This window comes from Pelophylax lessonae (assembly GCF_965119305.1).
Source record: "Pelophylax lessonae genome assembly, chromosome: 6".
NCBI classification, from domain to species: Eukaryota; Metazoa; Chordata; class Amphibia; order Anura; family Ranidae; genus Pelophylax; species Pelophylax lessonae.
This window is the reverse complement of record NC_138773.1, coordinates 31,380,284-31,400,979: the sequence shown is the minus strand read 5'-3', so window position 1 is coordinate 31,400,979 and position 20,696 is coordinate 31,380,284. Positions and strand designations below refer to the sequence as shown.

General features: G+C 46.8%; 1 protein-coding gene across 1 annotated transcript in view; it reads left to right on the top strand.

The window, feature by feature from the left end:
* LOC309557569 (uncharacterized protein) overlaps positions 1-20,696 on the top strand; it is a gene marked incomplete at its 5' end in the record, with an annotated part of 604,667 nt that overhangs the window by 125,310 nt on the left and 458,661 nt on the right. The window lies entirely within an intron of this gene.

The following is a 20,696-nucleotide window of genomic DNA, read 5'->3' as shown; positions in this document are numbered from 1 at the left end:
TCTTAGGCCAATTTGTTTTCTGCTACATATTTTTGGTAAAAAAATCCCAATAAGTGTATTTTGATTGGTTTGCGCAAAAGTTATCACGTCTGCAAACTAGGGGAAAGATTTATGTAATTTCTATATTTTTTATTTTATTTCACCAGTACTGACGGCGATCTGCGATTTTTAGCGGGACTGCAACATTGCGGCGGACAGATCGGACCCCTGACTGACATTTTTGACACTTTTGGGGGGACCAGTGACATTACTACAGTAATCAGTGCTAAAAATATGCACTGTTACTGTAATAATGACACTGGCAGGGAAGGGGTTAACCTAGGGGTGATCAAACGCTTAAATGTAAGTCCAGGGGGTGTTTACTAACTGTGGGGGGAGGGGCTTATGAAATGACCATAGAGACCTGTGAGCCTATATAGAAGGATCACAGGCGCTCTGTGATCATTTCAGAAAGAAGAACGATCAGCTGTTTACAACAGCAAACCGTCCTTCTCTCTCAGCGGGGAGCGATCGCGGGTGTCCGGTGGCAATCGTGGCCGCCAGCCCCATGCATCGGCATCCCCGCTGCCTAGTGGGGGTGGGAGCGCGCCACCGCCGGCGCGCTCGTCCCCCAGCACCGCGCACGCGACCGACATAGTACTACTTTGGTTCGTGCAGCCAAGCCAGCCTACCGCAGTAAAACTGTGGCTGGTGGGCGGTTGGCAAGTGGTTAATTACCACCTTAATCAGCCACAGAACCTGTGTAATTAATATGTGTCCTGGTTTAAAGGGATGAGGTGGTAACCCTACTACCCCCCCAGTAGTACATTTCCACTCCCACCCCACCCAGTAGTACAATTCCCATACCCAACTTATTATTGGTATCTCATAAGGGATGCAACCACGGATGCAACCACTCTGTGGATGTGAGGGGGGTATAGCTCAGTGGTAGAGCATTTGTCTGCAGATCCATAGGTCCCTGGTTCAAATCCGGGTGACCCCTGGAAGATTTTGGATTCCCTTGTATGTACAAAGATTTCTCAGCTGTATAGTTTTAGCCTTCGTTCACAACGAAAACGGCTTTAAAATTGTGTGAGTCCATCTGAACTCGCACAATTTAAGTCTGACTTTGGGAGTGACTCCAAAGACATCTGTGCAGGTTTATGCACAAATGTCAATTGAAATCACCCCCAAAGTTGCCAAAAGTGGTGCAGAAACTATTTTTGGAAATTGGTGCAGCGTCGCAAAGTCGGCGTCGCTCTGATTGCCGGCAATAGGCTGCGGTTTGACATGCGATTTGACCTGTCAAATCACGTCGATGTGAAAGGGGGCCTAAGCAGGTAGGCAGATGTTGTGTTTAGCCATTTCAGCTCCGGAAGGTTGTACTCCCTTCATGACCAGGCCTTTTTTTTTTGCTATTCAGCACCATACTACTTTTATCTGGAAATTGTGCGTTCATGCAACACCGTACCCAAATGAAATTTTTCTCTATCGTTTATTGACAGCTCCATATTTCTCTTAACCATTGTCTCGGTCAGCTTGGTCAGACACTCAGTCAGCTTGGTCAGGCACTTGGTCAGCTTGGTCAGGTACCCGGACAGTCGCGAGTAGGCCCCAAAGCCACGGACTAAATTTTTGGCCCAACCCAGACACGCGGTTGAAGAAACATCCACTCCCCCCCCCCCCCAAGCCTCTAACCACTAATAACCAATACCCACCATAGTCCTCCCCCTGTAGGGGGCAGCATAACAATGGTTAAGGAGAATATGGAGCTGCGTCTGTCAATGAACTTCAGAGAAAAGGATTTTACGGTAAGTCTATTTTTTCCACACAAATAGAGCTTTCTTTTGGTGGTATTTGATCAGCACTTGTTTTTTTATTTTTGCAACATGTACTGCGGCCCACACAGGCAAAGCAATGACCCGGTACATCCTTGCCTACTTCTGAGTTTAGTGATTGTACACAGTGGGAGTCAGCAAGTCCCAGGCCAATGATTCATGGCCAGGACCCACTGATCAGCTGTGTCCAATCACAGCCCAGAGCTCTGTGTTGACAATCAACAACACAGAGCTCTGTACAGAGAGTACAAAGCAAGGGTGCCCAAGGGACTTTAAGAGACACAAACAGTTTACAAAAATACAGTTTTATATAAAAACATCTTAAACGTTTACATGTTTAAAATCTTGCAACATTTTTTCCAAATAGATACCCATCAGATATAGAGAGTTACAATATTGTAGACATGACTGGTAGTTCATGGAAAAGAAGCTTGTGCATTGAATCTCGACGGTGGTGGCTTATGTCTATCAGTTGGGCAGAACAAATGGCGCTTTTCCACTGCATGGAACCGAACGGTTCGGCTCGCTTTTGTGCTTTTCCACTGCATGGTACCGCATGGTACGGTGTAGGAACGGTTCGGTAAGGTACGGCGGTGCTTTTCCACTGCATGGAACCGAACGGTACAGCTCTCAAAAACAGTACCACCTCGATTGTGGTTCCAAGAGGTACCATACCCGGTACCATATCCCACAATCCTTTGCATGCAGTCACTACTAGCCACTGATTGATCAGAGAATCCCACCCACCCCGTTCTTATCCCACCCGCTTAACTTTAGTACTACTTTAATGGAAAAGCAAACCATACCGTACCGTACCCAACCGTTCCAACACCGTACCATGCAGTACCAGCAGTGGAAAAGCAAACCGATCCAAGCAGGGCCGAGTAGAGTAGAGCCGAGCTGGTACTTGCAGTGGAAAAGTGCCAAAAGAGTGTGTTGGCAGCCAGCATCGTCTGGTGGGCAGAACACTTCATTCTGGCACTCTACAAAGCTTGCACAGGGGGTATAGCTCAGTGGTAGAGCATTCGACTGCAGATCGAGAGGTCCCTGGTTCAAATCCGGGTGCCCCCTGGATTATTTTGTGTACCTAAATATAAAGGTTTTTCTGCAGTATTTTTAAACAGAAAAAGAAAAAAAAAACACATAGCACAACGAAGCGATAACCACTTCCTAACTGCGCAATAGCTGAAAGACAGCTAGGGGGTGGCTCTCTAATTCTGAGAGGGCATTCATGGACATTCTCCCAGCGGTGTGCATCCAACACAAGCTGTGATCGATGTGTCCTTCAGGCAAAACTAATTACAGGTCGTGGTAAAGGGCCAATCACAGTGTAAACAGAATTGCTGGTTATCGGTATTCCTCTCCTCATGTGCTGTCAAAGGACTGCTGGGTGTTATCAATTAGCATATGTCAGAGAGAGGAGTTGTTATCTTCAGTGGTGTCTAATTAGTGTAGTGTTTAAAGCGATACTAAAGTCTAATTTTATTTATTTTTTTGTTAAAAATAATAAACATGTTATACTTACCTGCTCTGTGTAAAGGTTTTGCACAGAGCAGCCCAGCTCTCCTGGCCCCTCCCTCCTGTTGAGTGCCCCCACAGCAAGCAGCTTGCTTTGGGGGCAACAAAGCTCAGCCTCAGCTCCCTGTGTCCATTAAGACACAGTGCCGCGGCCCCCTCTCTCTCCTCATTGGCTCACTGACTTTGATTGACAGCAGTGGGAGCCAATGGCGCGGCACTGCTGTCTCAGCAAACGAGGAAGGGAGTTCCGGACAGCCAAGTCTCTTGTGCAAAATCACTGGATCTAGATCGTCAGCGGGGAAGCAGATGCACGGGCAGGGCCATCTTTCTGAATGGGCATGCTGGGCAGTTGCCCGGGGGCCCAACTTGCCCGGGGGGCCCCACCTGCCCAGCGACCCAGCCCCAGCCAAGCATTAGTCCAGATTTCCTTGTGCATCCAGCTGCCGAATTTAGCAGGTGGCAAGCGCCTGTCGGCCATGCCCTGCTGTCAGGCCACTTGGGCCATGGAGAGGGAGCCAACAAATGCAGGAATGCCTGTCAGCCTCCACAGGAACAGGCACACACAGGACAGTCGAGTCTGACTTCCGTCCGTGTGTGTGTGTTCACTGGACCTAGCCACCGAACTTGAAAGCCTGGCACTGCTGTACCAATAAATATCGCCTTTTTCCATAATTTGCATATTTATTCTCGTGGGTGATTGTGTAGGCGGGGCCCCAGTGCACTACATTGCCCGGGGGCCTTTAATGCTCGTAAGATGGCACTGTGCACGGGTCAGGCGGCTCCAATTGCCGCCTGACACCCGTGATTGCTCCCCGCTGAGAGAGAAGGATGGTCAGCTGTTGTAAACACATCTGACCGTTCTTCTCCCTGGAATGATCACAGAGCCCATGTGATCCTTCTATCACAGGTCTCTATGGTCATTTCACAAGCCACGCACCCCCCACAGTTAGAAACATGCCCCTAGGTACACATTTAAACACTTGATCACCCACACTGTTAACCCCTTCCCTGCCAGTGTCATTATTACAGTAACAGTGCATATTTTTTTAGCACTGATTACTGTAGTAATGTCACTGGTCCCCCCAAAAGTATAAAAAATGTCAGAAAGGGGTCCAATCTGTCTGCCGTAATGTCGCAGTCCTGCAAAAAATCGCAGATCACCGCCATTAATAGTAAAAAAAAAAAAAAAACAATGAAAATGACATAAATCTTTCCCGTAGTTAGTAGACGCAATAACTTTTGCGTAAACCAATCAAAACACGCTTATTGCAATTTTTTTAACAAAAATATGTAGCAGAAAACAAATTGGCCTAAAATGTTAAAAAATTTGGATTTTTAAATTTTTTTTTGGAAATGTTATATAGCAGAATGTGAAAAATATTGTTTTTTTTTTTCAAAATTGTCGCTCTTTTTTTGTTTTTAGCGCAAAAAAAAAAAAAAATCGCACAGGTGATCAAATACCACCAAAAGAAAGCTCTGTTTGTGGGGACAAAAAAGGACATCAATTTTATTTGGGTACAGCGTCCCCTGACCACGCAATTGTCAGTTAAAATAACGCAGTGCCGAATCTTAAAAAATGGCCTGGTCTATGAGGGGATAAATCCTTCAGGAGCTGAAGCGGTCACGGCACGGGGCTCTGAAGGAACGGCACGAGCGGCCGTTCCTTCAGAGCGCATGCGCCAGTGACGTCACTGGCTGCATGTAAGGTAAATATCTCCTAAATGGTACAAGTTTAGGAGATATTTACAGTACCTATAGGTAAGCCTTATCATAGGCTTACCAATAGGTAAAAGTGTCAGAGGAGGGTTTACTTCCTCTTTAAATGTGCTTTCAGTAGCTTTTCCCATTGGCATTATTGCACGTTTGGCCACGTTGCTTTTAGCAGCGTTTTTTCTGCCTCCATTCAAAAACAATGGTTCTCTATGGGAGCCTATTGATTTGAATGGAAGTCGCACCGCAAGTCGGATCAGGATGATCCAACTTGCGGCGCGACTTGCGGCGCGACTTGCACTGAGAGAATCTTGAGGGGGAATTCCACGCCAAAAATGGGAAAAAAACTGCGTGGGGGTCCCCCCAGGTTCCAAACCAGGCCCTTTGGGTCTGGTATGGAATTTGAGGGTAGCCCCACGCTGATAAAACGGCGTGGGGTCCCCCCCAAAATCCATACCAGACCCTTATCCGAGCATGCAGCCCGGTAGGGCAGGAAGGGGGAGGGGATGAGCGAGCAGCTATATAGCCATTGTGGGCGTGGCCCCGATGACGTCATCGGGAGGCCCCGCCCCCTCATGTCACAGATGACGTCATCGGGGGGGCCACGCCCACAATGGCTATATAACAAGCTGCAGAGACCGGCATAATCACCGGAGACATTGTCGGAGGAGGAAGAAGAAGAGAAGAGCCGAGGGCAAAAGAGCAGAAGAGCGGACAGCAAAAGAGCAGAAGACCAGGAGAGGGAGAAGACCAGAGCAGAGAAGAACAGATGAAGATTTTTAATAAACTTTCCAAAACGTCTCCTGTCGTTATTTACACACACTGCCTTTTATGGGGTGAATGTGTAGGGGTACAGTGTACCCCATAACCATTCACATAGGGAGGGGGTCCGGGATCTGGGGGGCCCCCTTGTTAAAGGGGGCTTCCAGATTCCTATGAGCCCCCTGTCCGCAGACCCCCACAACCACCGGCCAGGGTTGTGGGATGAGGATCTTGTCCTCATCAACATGGGGACAAGGTGCTTTGGGGTGGGGGGTGCAGAGCTCCCTCTGCCCCAAAGCACTAACACCCCCCCATGTTGAGGGCATGTGGCCTGGTATGGTCCAGGGGGGGTGGGGCTGCTCGCTTGTCCCCTCCCCCTTCCTGCCCTACCGGGGCTGCATGCTCAGTTAAGGGTCTGGTATGGATTTTGGGGGGGACCCCACGTGGGGCTACCCTCAAATTCCATACCAGACCCGAAGGGCCTGGGTGGGACCCCCACGCAGTTTTTTTCCCATTTTTGGCGTGGAGTTCCCCCTCAAGATTCTCACAGTGCAAGTCGCGCCGCAAGTCAGATCATACTGATCCGACTTGCGGTGCGACTTCCAATCAAATCAATAGGCTCCCATAGGGAACCATTGATTTTGAATGGAAGAAAAAAAACATAACGTGGCTGAACGTACGTTCATCACGTTCGGTCACGTTCGGCCGCGTTTCTGCGTTTGAAACGCCGGTGTTGTAAAATTTTGTCGGACCCGTGAAAAAATCGGACCTCGTCACTTCCGGTGATAGAGCAACACAAAACAGCGGATGGGAGTCGTCCGTGCGCATGCGCAGAAGACATTTTTTCGAGGTTTGGCAAAATTATAACAGAGAGCGGACAGCTGATTGAGAGGAGGCGGGGCTGAGGTGCGACAGAGGACGGAGGACACATATGCAGAGCTGGTGGAGGAGGCGGGACGGAGGTGCGTCCGTGTAATATATGCAGGACTTTAGCGACTCCTTATGTTTTATTATCTTTAGCAATTATCGTATTATTTATCCTTAGGATTTCATTACATTTAGTATTTCTTATTTTGTATTATATAAATAGTAAATGTAATGAAATCCTAAGGATAAATAATACGATAATTGCTAAAGATAATAAAACAAGGAGTCGCTAAAGTCCTGCATTTATTACACGGCCGCACCTCCGTCCCGCCTCCTCTATTCAGCTCTGCAGATGACGCGGCGGTGTCTTCCGTCCCACCTCAGCCCCGCCTCCTCTCATTCAGCTGCCCGCTATGTGTTATAAGTTTACCAAACCGAGATAATGTCTTATGTGCATGCGCACTTGAGACTCCTAGCACCGGAAGTGACGAGGTCCGATTTTTTCACGGGTCCGAGAAAATTTTAGAACACCGGGAAACACAAAATATGATTTCCCCCTGGAAGACTTTGGACAGCATTGTACTAAAATGAAAATCCTGCGTCAGATTGCTAAAAAAAAATATTTTAAGGAACAAAAAAATGCATAAATAATAATCTATGGCTGGGTTTATTTTGTGATAAATATTTTACTCGCAAAGAAAAAGAAGGTTAAACGCTCTTCAGCCAGCAGAGGGGGTATAGCTCAGTGGTAGAGCATTCGACTGCAGATCGAGAGGTCCCTGGTTCAAATCCAGGTGCCCCCTGCAAGATTTTACATAGCCTTGTATCTAAATGTAGAAGGATCTCTGCAAATACATTTTAAGCAGAAAAAAATGACAAAAACAAATACCTCAAAGGAGACAATGTAGCAAGCACTGCAGATACATTCACTCACCGGACACTTTATTAGGTACACCTGTTCAATTGCTTCGTAACACAAATTGATAATCAGCCAATCGCATGGCAGAAACTCAATGCATTTAGGCATCTAGACATGGTGAAAGACCACTTACTGAGGTTCGAACTGAGCATCAGAATGGGGAAGAAAAGGAGTTGTAAAGTCAGAAAGCTTTTTATCTTAATTCATTCTATGCATGAAGATAAAAAATAAAAACCTTGTGGTTGTAGCAGCCGCCCTCAGCCCCCCTAATACTTACGTGAACCCCTTCTCTCTCCAGTGATGTGTGGAGAAAAAAAGGACATAAATCTTGTTTGGGTAAAGCATTGCATGACCGCGCAATTGTCAGTTAAACTCACGCAGTGCCAAGTTGAAAAGAGTTGCCTGGTCATTAAGGGAGCAAATCCTTCCGGTCTTAACCACTTAAGCCCCGGAAGATTTTACCCCCTTCCTGACCAGGGTTTTTTTTGCAATTTTTTACTGCGTGACTTTAACGGACAATTGCGCGGTCGTGCAACGCTGTACCTAAACGAATTTGACGTCCTTTTTTTCCCACAAACAGAGCTTTCTTTTGGTGGTATTTGATCACCTGTGCGATTTTTACTTTTTGCGCTATAAACAAAAAAAGAGCGTAAATTTTGCAAAAATAACAATATTTTTCACATTTTTTTATATGAAATTCCCCCCCCCCCCAAAAAAAAATGTAAAAATCTAAATTTTTTAACATTTTTGGCCAATTTGTTTTCTGCTACCTATGTTTGGTAAAAAAAAAATTGCAAAAAGCGTATTTTGATTGGTTTGCGCAAAAGTTATTGCGTTTACTAACAAAGGGAAAGATTTTTGTCATTTTTGGTGTTTTTTTTTAACGCGTAATGGCGGCGATCTGCGATTTTTTTTGCGGTACTGCGACATTGCGGCGGACAGATCGGACCCTTGACTGACATTTTTGACACTTTTGGGGGGACCAGTGACATTACTACAGTAATCAGTGCTATACATATGCACTGTTACTGCAAAATGACACTGGCAGGGAAGGGGTTAACTTTATTGGGGAGGGAGGGGTTACGTGTGTACCTAGGGGCGTGCTTTTTACTGTGATTGGCTGTGGCTACTAGTGTAGGAACAGTGATCAACGGTCCTACATAGTAGAACCGTATGATCACTGTTTCTACACAGGGGAGAATGACAGGCGGCTTGTTTACATCAGCCGCCTGACTTTCTCCCTCTGCACCGACGATCAGCGAGTGATCGGCGGACATCGGGTCCGCCGGTCACACGCACTGACTTCCCTGTGAACGAGCCGCGGCGCTATAGGCTCACAAGGAAGTGACAGGCAAGTGAGGTAGATCTACGTCACTCTGCCTGGCCGGGGCTGGCCGCCGCAGTAAATAGTCGTGTGGCGGTCGGCAACCGGTTAAAGTGGTTAAGATCCGGGTTAACACTGATACAACAATTGCTCCAACTGTGAACCACTTGTCACATCAGAAGTTGGACTCCGTTCTGTGCAATGGAATCTTTGTAATCGGTGCAACTTGAGTCGCTCCAACTTAGAAAAAGATTTCTGCGCTACTTTGGTACGACTGGAATACAACTTCTGTTAAAGCTGAGGTCCGACTTCAGATTTGCATGAACGTCACATGACTTTGAAGCCATGGGCAGTGTGAACCCGAGCTTACTCTGTAGACTTTGCTTTTTCGAAGTGTAGCAGTACAGAAGTACATGACCTCAAACTAACCGGAGGAAAGTTCCAAACTAATCTTAAAGCGGAGTTCCGGGCACAGATGTCATTTTTTAATAAACATACCCCCGGGACAGTTAGGGCTAGTACATTCCACAATGGCTAGCCTCTGATCTTTGGTTCGACTTGCATGCGACTTCTGTTAAAGCTGAGGTCCGACTTCAGATTTGCATGAACGTCACATGACTTTTTCCAAGTGTAGCAGTACAGAAGTACATGACCTCAAACTAACCGGAGGAAAGTTCCAAACTAACCATAGGAAGTATTATTTTACTGAAAGGGTAGTTGATGCTCAGAATAGACTTCCAGCAGAGGTAGTGAGACAGTCAACAGTAAATGGCTTCAAACATGCTTGGGATAAACCTAGATCTTTACTCAGACAAAAAAAAGTTATAAAAAAAACAAGAAAAAAACAAAGAAAATAAACTGGCAGACTCGATGGACTAAACAAATAAAATAAATTATATGCTTCTAAATTGCAAAAATCACAGTGCCATAATCGCAATGTAGCAAATCAAACAATATTTAATAAAAGTACAAGTGCATAGTATATAAAGTCCATAAGTGCAAAAGTGTCTGTGCTGGTATATTATTCTGGTGCTTTTCAAGGTGCCACCCAGTGCTCCCCTCCTGTAATCCCCACTCACCAGAGACCAGTGGCGGCTGGTGCTCCATGGGTCAGGGGGGGGCGGCAGACGGACCTGACCACGGACGACACCAGCTCCAGCCAGCACCGCACACCATACCAACCGGTCGCCGGCTCACTCACCCTGTGCTGCCCCTGGACTGACATGTGGAGGCGGTGGCGGCTTTCCCCTCAGTCTCCTCCGTGTCCCCCTTCGTTGGTCGGGCTTCCCCAGCATCTCCTCCCTCCCCCTCTTTTGCCAATAGGATGGCTTCTTTGGGCCAATCGGGAAACGGGTCTCCACCCACTTCCTGATTAGCCAAGAGGAGAATCCATGTGACAATAGCGAATATTGATGCGCGATTGACACACAACTGGGTGGGCTCAGGGTGCAGTGCTCTGCGCCCCGAGCCCACCCTTTTTTGAAGCCTATTAGGGCCTCTGGATCTAATCAGGTGCTTAAAAAAAAAAAGAAATCCCCCATTGGAATCCATGCATCCGGCGCCCTGCATGTAGATTAGGGGGCCGGACGCATGGATGGGGGGGGGGGGTCGGGTCTGCACCCCTGCGCCCTAATGGACGGGCCGCCACTGCCAGAGACATATATCAAGCAGGCATATAGTGGTCCCAGGCACAATGGACTACTCAGTCTTTTTGCTGCCGTCACTTTTCTATGAGATGAGGTTACACCGAGTAAATAGATGCCCAACATGTCACACCTTAAATTTCTTTGCGCCCATGAAATGGCGACAAACCTCAGTACCCTATAATTTCCGTAGGCAACGTTTTAAAAGCCCCCTACAAGTGTTTAGTGTTATGGAGGAGGTCTGGTGCCAGAATTATTACTCTCACTCCAGTGTGCGCGGCAATAGGTAACATGTGCATCGCAATCAATGTTATCTTGTGTAGGCTACCCTAATGCCTGCATTTATATTTGTATGTGTGTATATACGTGGTGCTGGGGGGGCCGCAAACTTTTTTTAAGACGGATTTTATGTGCTTGGGTTTAAATTTACATTTTTTACAATTTACCAAAAGATTTGTTTTAGTTAACTTTTTTTTTTTTTTCATCACAGAGGAGACAAAAAGTCCCCTATGTGATGATTTCTTGGTGACAGGTTCTCTTTAAAGTGGAGTTCCACCCATTTTAGTGACTTTAGATGAATGTAATCCCCTTTAAAATGACTTTTACCAATGGAAACTTTTTTTTTTTTTTGCTAGTAAATACCTTATTTTCTTGTTTATTCCTCCTCTCCTCAATTCCGGGTCAGATCGGCGATGACGTCATTCGGCAATTCGCAGTTTGTGCTGGGATGTATTCCATGCCAGAAATCTCACAGTATTACCCAGGAGCTGAGCTGTACTGTGTGTATTGAGGCCGTGACCTGCCCCGCCCCGCCTCCTCTCAGTGAGTTGTACTGTATCCATTGTATTCAGCCCGTGCTCTGCCCCGCCTCCGCCCCGCCTCCTCTCAGTGAGCTCAGTGAGAATATAATGCTTTCAGTCCTCGCTCACTGAGAGGAGGTGGGGCGGAGGCGGGGCAGAGCACGGACTGAATACAATGCATATAGTACAACTCACTGAGAGGAGGCGGGGCAGGTCACGGCCTGAATACACACAGTACAGCTCAGCTCCTGGGTAATACTGCGAGATTTCTGGCATGGAATACATCCCAGCACACACTGCGAATCGCCGAATGACGTCATCGCCGATCGGACCCGGAAGTGAGGAGAGGATGAATAAACAAGAAAATAAGGTATTTACTAGCAAAAAAAAAAAGTTTCCATTGGTAAAAGTCATTTTAAAGGGGATTACATACATCTATGTAATCCAACGTATTAAAAATGGGTGGAACTCCACTTTAAACTCTTCAGCCCCGGAAGGTTTAACCTCCACCCCCCCCCCCTTTCATGACCAGGTCATTTTTAGCAATAAGGCACTGCGTTAGTTTAACATTTATGTCTTTTTTTTTCTTCCCTCTAAGGGCCCTTTCACACGAGCTTTCCGTATGTCCGCAAATCATCCTATTTCTTTGCGGATGATATGCGGACATAATGTAAGTCTATGGCATTGCGGATGTCAGGGGAATACCATCCGCTGACATCCGATTTCCTTCCTTTCAGTTCTGTTCCATTTTTTTCGAACGGAACAGAACCCTATTTTTCCTCTGTTCAAAAAACGGAAAGGAAGGAAAATCGGATGTCAGCGGTGTCATCCGCTGACATCCGCAATCCCCATAGACTTACATTAGGTCCGCATATCATCCGCAAACGGATGGGTTGATATGCGGACCTACGGAGCAGATGACACAAATGTCATCCGCTCCGTGAAAAAAAAAAAAAAAAAAGGACCGCAGCGGAGCTCTCACACGGAAAGCCCGTGTGAAAGAGCCCTAACAGAGCTTTCTTTGGTGGTATTTGATCACCTCTGCAGTTTTTATTTTTTGCGCTATAAACAAAAAAAGAGCGAAAATTCTGAGAAAAAAAAACAGTGTTTCTTACATTGTGCTATATTAAACATATAAAAAAAAATGTAAAAAATCTAATTGCTTCATCAATTTAGGCCAATATGTATTCTGCTACATATTTTTAGTTAAAAAAAAATCCCAAAGAGCGTATATTGATTGGTTTGCGCAAAAGTTATCACGTCTACAAACTAGGGGATATTTTTATGGAATTTTTATTATTTTTATTACTAGTAATGGCGGCGATCAGTGATTTTTAGCAGAACTACGACATTGGGGCAGACAAATCTGACACTAAAGCCCCGTACACACGTACCGATTGCCGGCCGTAAATATTCGGCCAACGTCCGATCGGCCGATTGTAGGCTTGTTAGTATGATGCTTCTGACAACCAACTGCAACTTTTCGGCCGAAAAAAATCTGGTGTGCATGTTCTAAAATTTTTGTTGGCCGTCAACAGAACGGCCGATTGTTCATCAGTCAGTACAGATTTCGGCCGACAAAAAGCAGATGAGCAAGACTGGGCATGCTCAGAGAAGAAAAAACACACGGAAAGTTAACCATCACATGACATCACTTCTGCAGTAGGTTGTTGGCCGACAAAATTCGTGTGCAGTCTTTAGCACTTTTCAACCAACAAAACAGCACTAGACAAAAGACAGCCGATCGTTCGGCCTACAATCGGTGCGTGTGTACGGGGCTTAAGTGACACTTTTTGGGGACCAGTGACACCAAAACAGTGATCAGTGCTTAAGATATACACTGTCACTGTACTAATGACACTGGCAGGGAAGGAGTTAACACCAGGGGCAATCAAAGGGTTAAATGTGTCCCTAGGGAGTGCTTTCTAACTGTGTGGGGGTGGCTGTTTGACTGGGGAAAGACATTAATCTGTGTTCCTGCTTAGCAGAAACAGAAGATCTCCATCTTCCCCTCTCACAGAACGCCGTGCTGCCTCTTCTGATAATGACCGCGAAGTGCCAGTGAACATCGGATCTGCCGGACCCACTGATTGGCTCCCACTGTGTCCAATCAGAGCAGAAGCGAGTCGAGAGTGGCGCACATGTGCGCTCCAGACCTAGTGCACGAAATCACGTACAGGTACATGATTTTGTGCCTGAGGGCCGCCCTGCCACAGTATATCTGCGTGGAGCGGTCCAGAAGGGGTTAAGGAGACATTGGGGGGTCTGAAAGGCCCTGCATGTCTCCACTGATCACATTGCGATACATACCAATCATGTGGGGTAATCCCGACCCCATACTCATGATCCTACCCCAGCCTGGACCGGCTCTGTGAGGTCAGTCCGCTCTCTGCCGATAATGGGTCACAGGAGTGCAGAAGGAACTACATTCCTGTGATCCAAAAGAGAAGTACAGCCAAACAAGCTTTAGCTGTACTTCTCCTTTAACCGCTTGCCGACCGCCCCACGCAGATATACTGCAGCAGGGTGGCTCAGCTGTGCATAATATCTATATATATATATATATATATATATATCTACGCAATTCTGTGCATGCGGTTTCGGATTAGACACAGCCAGACTGCGGGAGGAGCAGGCTTGATCGCTGCCAGCTTCCCGCGATCTTCGGCTAGAATGACAGAAGAGCCGTCTGCTTAAAGGGGAGGACTGGCCCAGGGGGCAGAGGGGCAACCGCCCCACGGGCTGCTCTAATGCCCCTTAAAAAGGCTGCACCGCTTCTGCCACAGACATGCCTAAAGGATTCCTGGTAAAGAGAAGTAAAATGAAAACAAGGAAAAAGTGCAGCCCCCCCAAGCATGGATAGTGTAAACTGTGTCTGCCCCACTCTCCTCCCCCAGCCAGCCCTGACAAAGCTGTCCCAGCTCCCCCCAACTGCCCCCCCCCCCCCCCGCTGGCCAGGTGGGGAACCTGGATTCGATCAGTATAGAGCAGTGGTCTTCAACTCCGGTCCTCAGGGCCCACTAACAGGCCAGATTTTAAGTATTACCTTGGGGAGATGCAGACTAGAGTACTGCAATCACTGAACAACAAATTATATCACCTGGGATGTATTTCAGGTATCTTCCAAACCTGGCCTGTTAGTGGGCCCTGAGGACCGGAGTTGAGGATCACTGGTATAGAGTACCTGGAACAGAGCTTCAGCCTGGAATGGGGGGTCAGGAGGAGGCCAGGAAGAGGGAGAATTGAAAGGGGGGGGGGCGAGTCGCGAGTCGCTGCACCATGGGCCCCTGGGTTGTACTTGCCCCCTGGGCCAAAAGTTGCCATTCAGCCCCCGCCTGCTTATGTAAACAGAGCAGGCGGCTCTTCTGTCAGAGAGGCAGGGAAAGATTGTGTGATTCAGCTAAGCTGACTCACAGATCTCTCACTGCCTCTGTCCAACCCATCCCCCCACACAGTTAACAAGCGCATATAGTGAAAACACATTTAACCCCTTGATCACCCCCAGTGTTAACCCCTTCCCTGCCAGTGTCATTTATACAGTAAAAGTGCAAATTATTTAGCACTGATCACTGTACTAATGTCACTGGTCCCCAAAAATGTAAATTAGGGGTCTGCTCTGTCCACCGTAATGTCACAGTCCTGATAAAAATCGCTGATCGCTGCCATTAGTAAAAAAAAAAAAGTCCAAAAATTTATCCCACAGTTTGTAAATGCTATAACTTTTGCGCAAACCAATTATTAAACTCTTTTTGGGATTTTTGTTTTTTTTACCAAAAATATGTACCAGAATACAAATTTGCCTAAACTGATAAAAAAATAAGATTTTTAAAATTTTTTATTGGGAATGTTTTACATCAGAAAGTAGAAAATATTGGTGTTTTTTCAGACTCTTTTTTTTTTTAGCGCAAAAATGAAAAATGGAACAGGTGATCAAATACCACCAGAAGAAAGCTCTATTTGTGGAGGAAAAAAAAGACATCAATTTTATTTGGGTACAGCGTCGCACGACCGCACAATTGTCAGTTAAAGTAACGCAGTGCTGAATTGCAAAAAAAAGCCTGGTCTATGGTAAAACCTTCCGGGGCTGAAGTTAGTTAGGCAGAAACAAACTAGCAGAAGTTAGACATTGCAGAGTAAGTGCCGGTTCACACTAGGGCGACCTGTGAGGCGACCTGTTCGCCTCACAGGTCGCCTCCCATAGGGAAGCTGCGGACCCGTTCTAATAGGAGCGACACAAGTCGCTCCGACCTAGAAAAAGGGTCCGGAGCTTCTTTGGGGCGACCCGGAGGCGACCGCCATAGACTTCAATGTTATGAAGTCCGTGGCGGCCGCTCCGAGGTCGCGGCGCGTTGCGAAGTAGCGTTGCTGCAATGTGAACCGGCGCTCAGTGCCGGTTCACACTAACGCGGCACGTCTTCGGGGGCAACCTGTGAAGTCCCGTGCACCGCGACTTCGGCGCGACTTGCACGGACTTCATATAATGAATGTCAATGCAAGTCGCTCCGATGTCGCCCCGAAGTAGTACAGGAACTATTTTCTAAGTCGGAGCGACTTGAGTCGCTCCTATTAGAAAGGTTCTTGTAGCACAGAATGGACCGCGACTTGTCACGCTGACCAGTCGCCTGACAAGCCACGGAAGTGTGAATGGACACTAATGCCTCGTTTCCACTGAGCGGATCGGTTCGGGTCGGTTCAGTACGGTACGCTAATTTGAGTGTTTCCATTATGAAAGTGGCCCATACAACCGAACCAAACCGCACCATTCCTGGTCCTGCTTCAGATGAAGGGCCATAGGAAATGGTACGGTACGGTTAGGGCGGAGCTACTGGTGTTACACGATAGATTCCGCTGATTGGCGGACAGGAAAACTTCAATGCTCACGTCAAATGAAAGAGCAAAACAAACACCTCAATTGGTGTAAACCCTGCATGGTCCCTGGTGGCCCGACTTGCAGTGGAAACGCTCACCTGAATAGACCGGACCATGCTAACCCTTCCAAACTGTACCGACCTGAACCGTTCCACTCAGTGGAAATGAGGCATAAATGGAAATATAGCAATGTTATGCTGATGCTTTTGGACACAGTGAGTCTAAGCAGATGAAGAGGTCCCCAGTTTAAATATGATTTCCCCCTGGAAGACTTTGGACAGCATTGTACTAAAATGAAAATCCTGCGTCAGTTGGCTAAAATACATTTTAACGGGAAAAAAAAAATGCATAAATAATCATCCATGGCTGAATGGTTTATTTTGTAGTAGACTACCAATTATCTGCAGTGTGCAAAGCTCATAGGTTAAACAAAGTTCAACCAGCAGAGGGGGTATAGCTCAGTGGTAGAGCATTCGACTGCAGATCGAGAGGTCCCTGGTTCAAATCCAGGTGCCCCCTGATAGATTTTACATAGCCTTGTATCTAAATGTAGAAGGTTCTCGGTAAGTACATTTTAAGCAGAAAAAAATTACAAAAACAAATACCTCAAAGGAGACAATGCAGCAAGCACTGCAGATACATTCACTCACCGGACACTTTATTAGGTACACCTGTTCAATTGCTTTGTAACTCAAATTGATAATCAGCCAATCACATGGCAGAAACTTAAATCATTTAGGCATCTAGATGTGGTGAAAGACCACTTGCTGAAGTTCGAACTGAGCATCAGAATGGGGGAAGAAATGGGATTTAAAGGAGTTGTAAAGTCAGAAAGCTTTTTATATATGCATGAAGATAAAAAAAAAAAAACCTTCTGGGTGTAGCAGCCGCCCTGAGCCCCCCTAATACTTACCTGAACCCCTTCTCTCTCCAGTGATGTGTGGGAAAAAAAAGGACATAAATCTTGTTTGGGTAAAGCGTTGCATGACCGCGCAATTGTCAGTTAAACTCACGCAGTGGCAAGTTGAAAAGAGTGGCCTGGTCATTAAGGGGGCAAATCCTTGCGGTCTTAAAGTGGTTAAGATCCGGTTTACACTGATTCAAATTGCTCAACTGTGAACCACTTGTCGCATCAGAAGTTGGACCCCATTCTGTGCAATGGAATCTTTGTAATCGGTGCAACTTGAGTCGCTCCGACTTAGAAAAAGATTTCTGCGCTACTTTGGTACGACTGGAATACAACTTCTGTTAAAGCTGAGGTCCGACTTCAGATTTGCATGAACGTCACATGACTTTGAAGCCATGGGCAGTGTGAACCCGAGCTTACTCTGTAGACTTTGCTTTTTCGAAGTGTAGCAGTACAGAAGTACATGACCTCAAACTAACCGGAGGAAAGTTCCAAACTAATCTTAAAGCGGAGTTCCGGGCACAGATCTCATTTTTTAATGAACATACCCCCGGGACAGTCAGGGCTAGCACATTCCACAATGGCTAGCCTCTGATCTGTCCCGGTTCGCACTTACCTACAAGAAGAAATACTCACTTATAAAATTTCTTCCACAGCGTTTCCATCTCTCTTGTGGGCAGCTGAAGCCGGCGCGGTCCTCTTCTGTGTCTTCTTCCGCGTCTTCTTGTCCCAGAATGCGCCTGCACCGGCCCCTCTCGTCACTTCCGGTGCGACGCCGCATTCCTAAACAGCTTCTGGGCATGCCCAGAAGCTGTTTAGCAGGGGAATGCGGCGTCGCCCGGAAGTGACGAGCGGGGCCGGTGCCGTCGCATTGATTCCTGGGAGCGATGACGTTCAGCTCCCAGGAATCATAGCGAGACAGGAAGTGACGGGGTGAGCCGCGGCTCCGAGGGAGGAAGTACTCTGAGGTGAGTATTTACGATCTTCAATTAAAAGGTGAGTAAACAAAAAAAAAAAAATAACTATCCAATTCCTTTTCAGGTGATGTCTACCTAGCAGAGGGGCACAAAAAAAAATATCGTTTTTGTGCCCGGAACTCCGCTTTAAGAAGTATTATTTTACTGAAAGGGTAGTTGATGCTCAGAATAGACTTCCAGCAGAGGTAGTGAGACAGTCAACAGTAAATGGCTTCAAACATGCTTGGGATAAACCTAGATCTTTACTCAGACAAAAAAAGTTATAAAAAAAAACAAGAGAAAACAAAATAAACTGGCAGACTCGATGGACTAAATAAATAAATTATACAGCGCTGCTTCTAAATTGCAAAAATCACAGTGCCATAATTGCTATGTAACATCTACCAATTATCTGCAGTGTGCAAAGCTCAAAGGTTAAACGCAGTTCAGCCAGCAGAGGGGGTATAGCTCAGTGGTAGAGCATTCGACTGCAGATCGAGAGGTCCCTGGTTCAAATCCGGGTGCCCCCTGGAGCATTTTGCATAGCCTTGTATCTAAATGTAGAAGGTTCTCTGCAAGTACATTTTAAGCAGAAAAAAAATACAAAAACAAATAAATACCTCAAAGGAGACAATATAGCAAGCACTGCAGATACATTCACTCACCGGCCACTTTATTAGGTACACTTTTTCAATTGCTTTGTAACACAAATTGATAATCAGCCAATCACATGGCAGAAACTCAATGCATTTAGTCATCTAGACAGGGTGAAAGACCACTTTCTGAAGTTCAAACTGAGCATCAGAATGGGGGAAGAAATGGGATTTAAAGGAGTTGTAAAGTCAGAAAGCTTTTTTTTTCTTAATGCATTCTATGCATGAAGATAGAAAAAACCTTCTGGGTGTAACAGCCGCTCTCAGCCTCCCTAATACTTACCTGAACCCCTTCTCTCTCCAGCGATGTCCACAAGTCCCTCGGCCATCTGGGATTTTCCTTCCTAATTGGCTGAGATACAGCCACTGCGTCATTGGCTTCCGATGCTGTCAACCAAAGTTAGTGAGCCAATCAGGAGAGAGAGGGGGCGGGACCGAACAGCAGCTTTGTGTCTGAATGGATACACAGAGCTGCAGCTCAGCTCAGGTGCCCCCATAGCAAGTTGCTTGCTGAGGGGGCACTCGATAGGAGGGAGGGGCCAGGAGCAGGAACAAGGGACCCAAGAAGAGGAGGTTCCGGGCTGTTCTGTGCAAAACCAGTGGCATCACTGGGGGGGGCCAGAGGGGGCCATGGCCCCTCCAAAATTAGTCTGTGTCCCCCCAATTAATTATGTGTACATATTTAACACTGGAATGGATTCATGATCATCTTCTGAAACCGAGAGAGACGCCTCACGCTGTGCGCAACGCCTCTACAAACACAGGAAAATTTTGAAATTTCCTTCAAATATATAATAAATAAAGTGCACCAGTGTCTACAGAGTTGATATATATATAAATACTCACACTCTTACAACAAAATAAATGTTACGCTCAGCGCTCCGGGCCCCCTGCTGGCCTCGGAGCGTGTGTCCCCAGGCGGCGCTCCTGCGTCTCGGCGTGTGCGTCCCCGCTCTCTAGGGCGCGCACGCACCGGGACTCTTAGATCTAAAGGACCAATGCACAGGTGATTGGTGCCAGGTCCAAGCTGGTTATTAAGGGTTAAGGTTTATCAAAGGCAGTGCTGACTTAATTAGGCTTCACCTGTGCACTGCCCATTAATACCTTCTCCTCCCACAGCTTCCTGCCGGATCTTTGTGCCTTGTGCCTCTGTGAAAGCGTTCCCTTCTGTGTTTGTTTGCTTTGCCTGTTGCCGAACCCGTTGCTACCGACGTCTCGCCTTTGAACCTCTGCCGCCTGCCCTGACCTCTGCTACGTCCGACTACGCTCTTGCCTACTCCCTGTGTACCACGCCATATTAGCTGCCAGAGAGATCGAGTTGTTACTGGGGGATACAACCTGGTAGTTACCGCCGCAGCAAATCCATCCCGCCTTGCGGAGGGCTCTGGTGAAGACCAGTAACTGCTTAGAACCGGTCCTCTAGTACAACCCGTGCCATCGCCTCTCTGTTCCAGAGGATCCACTACCAGTCCTGCCGGTTCATGACAATAAATTGGTGAATACAGAAACAAAAATTCATAAAGGTGACAGTAAAGTGCTCAGTGCTTAAATACACAGGTGGGTGAGTTAATTTTCAATCTTAATAATCAGTCCTTATAAGGTGCTTAAAGTGTCCAAAATAGCAAAAAACACGTGTTGAAAAATATATGTGATCTTATGTCTTTATTTGGCCAATTTTTCACAAATGTTTCATGTTTTATGCATTTGAAGGCCCAGAGTGTGTGGACAACATCAGTGGAGTCACCAGTAAGACGAGGCAGCAGAGGAGCCAGACACAGCCAGCACACAAGGAGCAGGCCTGGGGACATCGGTTTTAGCAGGCAGGTTGGCCGGTAAGTGCAGCAGTGAGTCCACTGCACATTTCCTTTCTCGTACCGCCCTCACGCCCCTGAAAATGACAATGTGGACTGACCCGCTGACAGAACTTTACAGTTGAACATGGCAAACATGT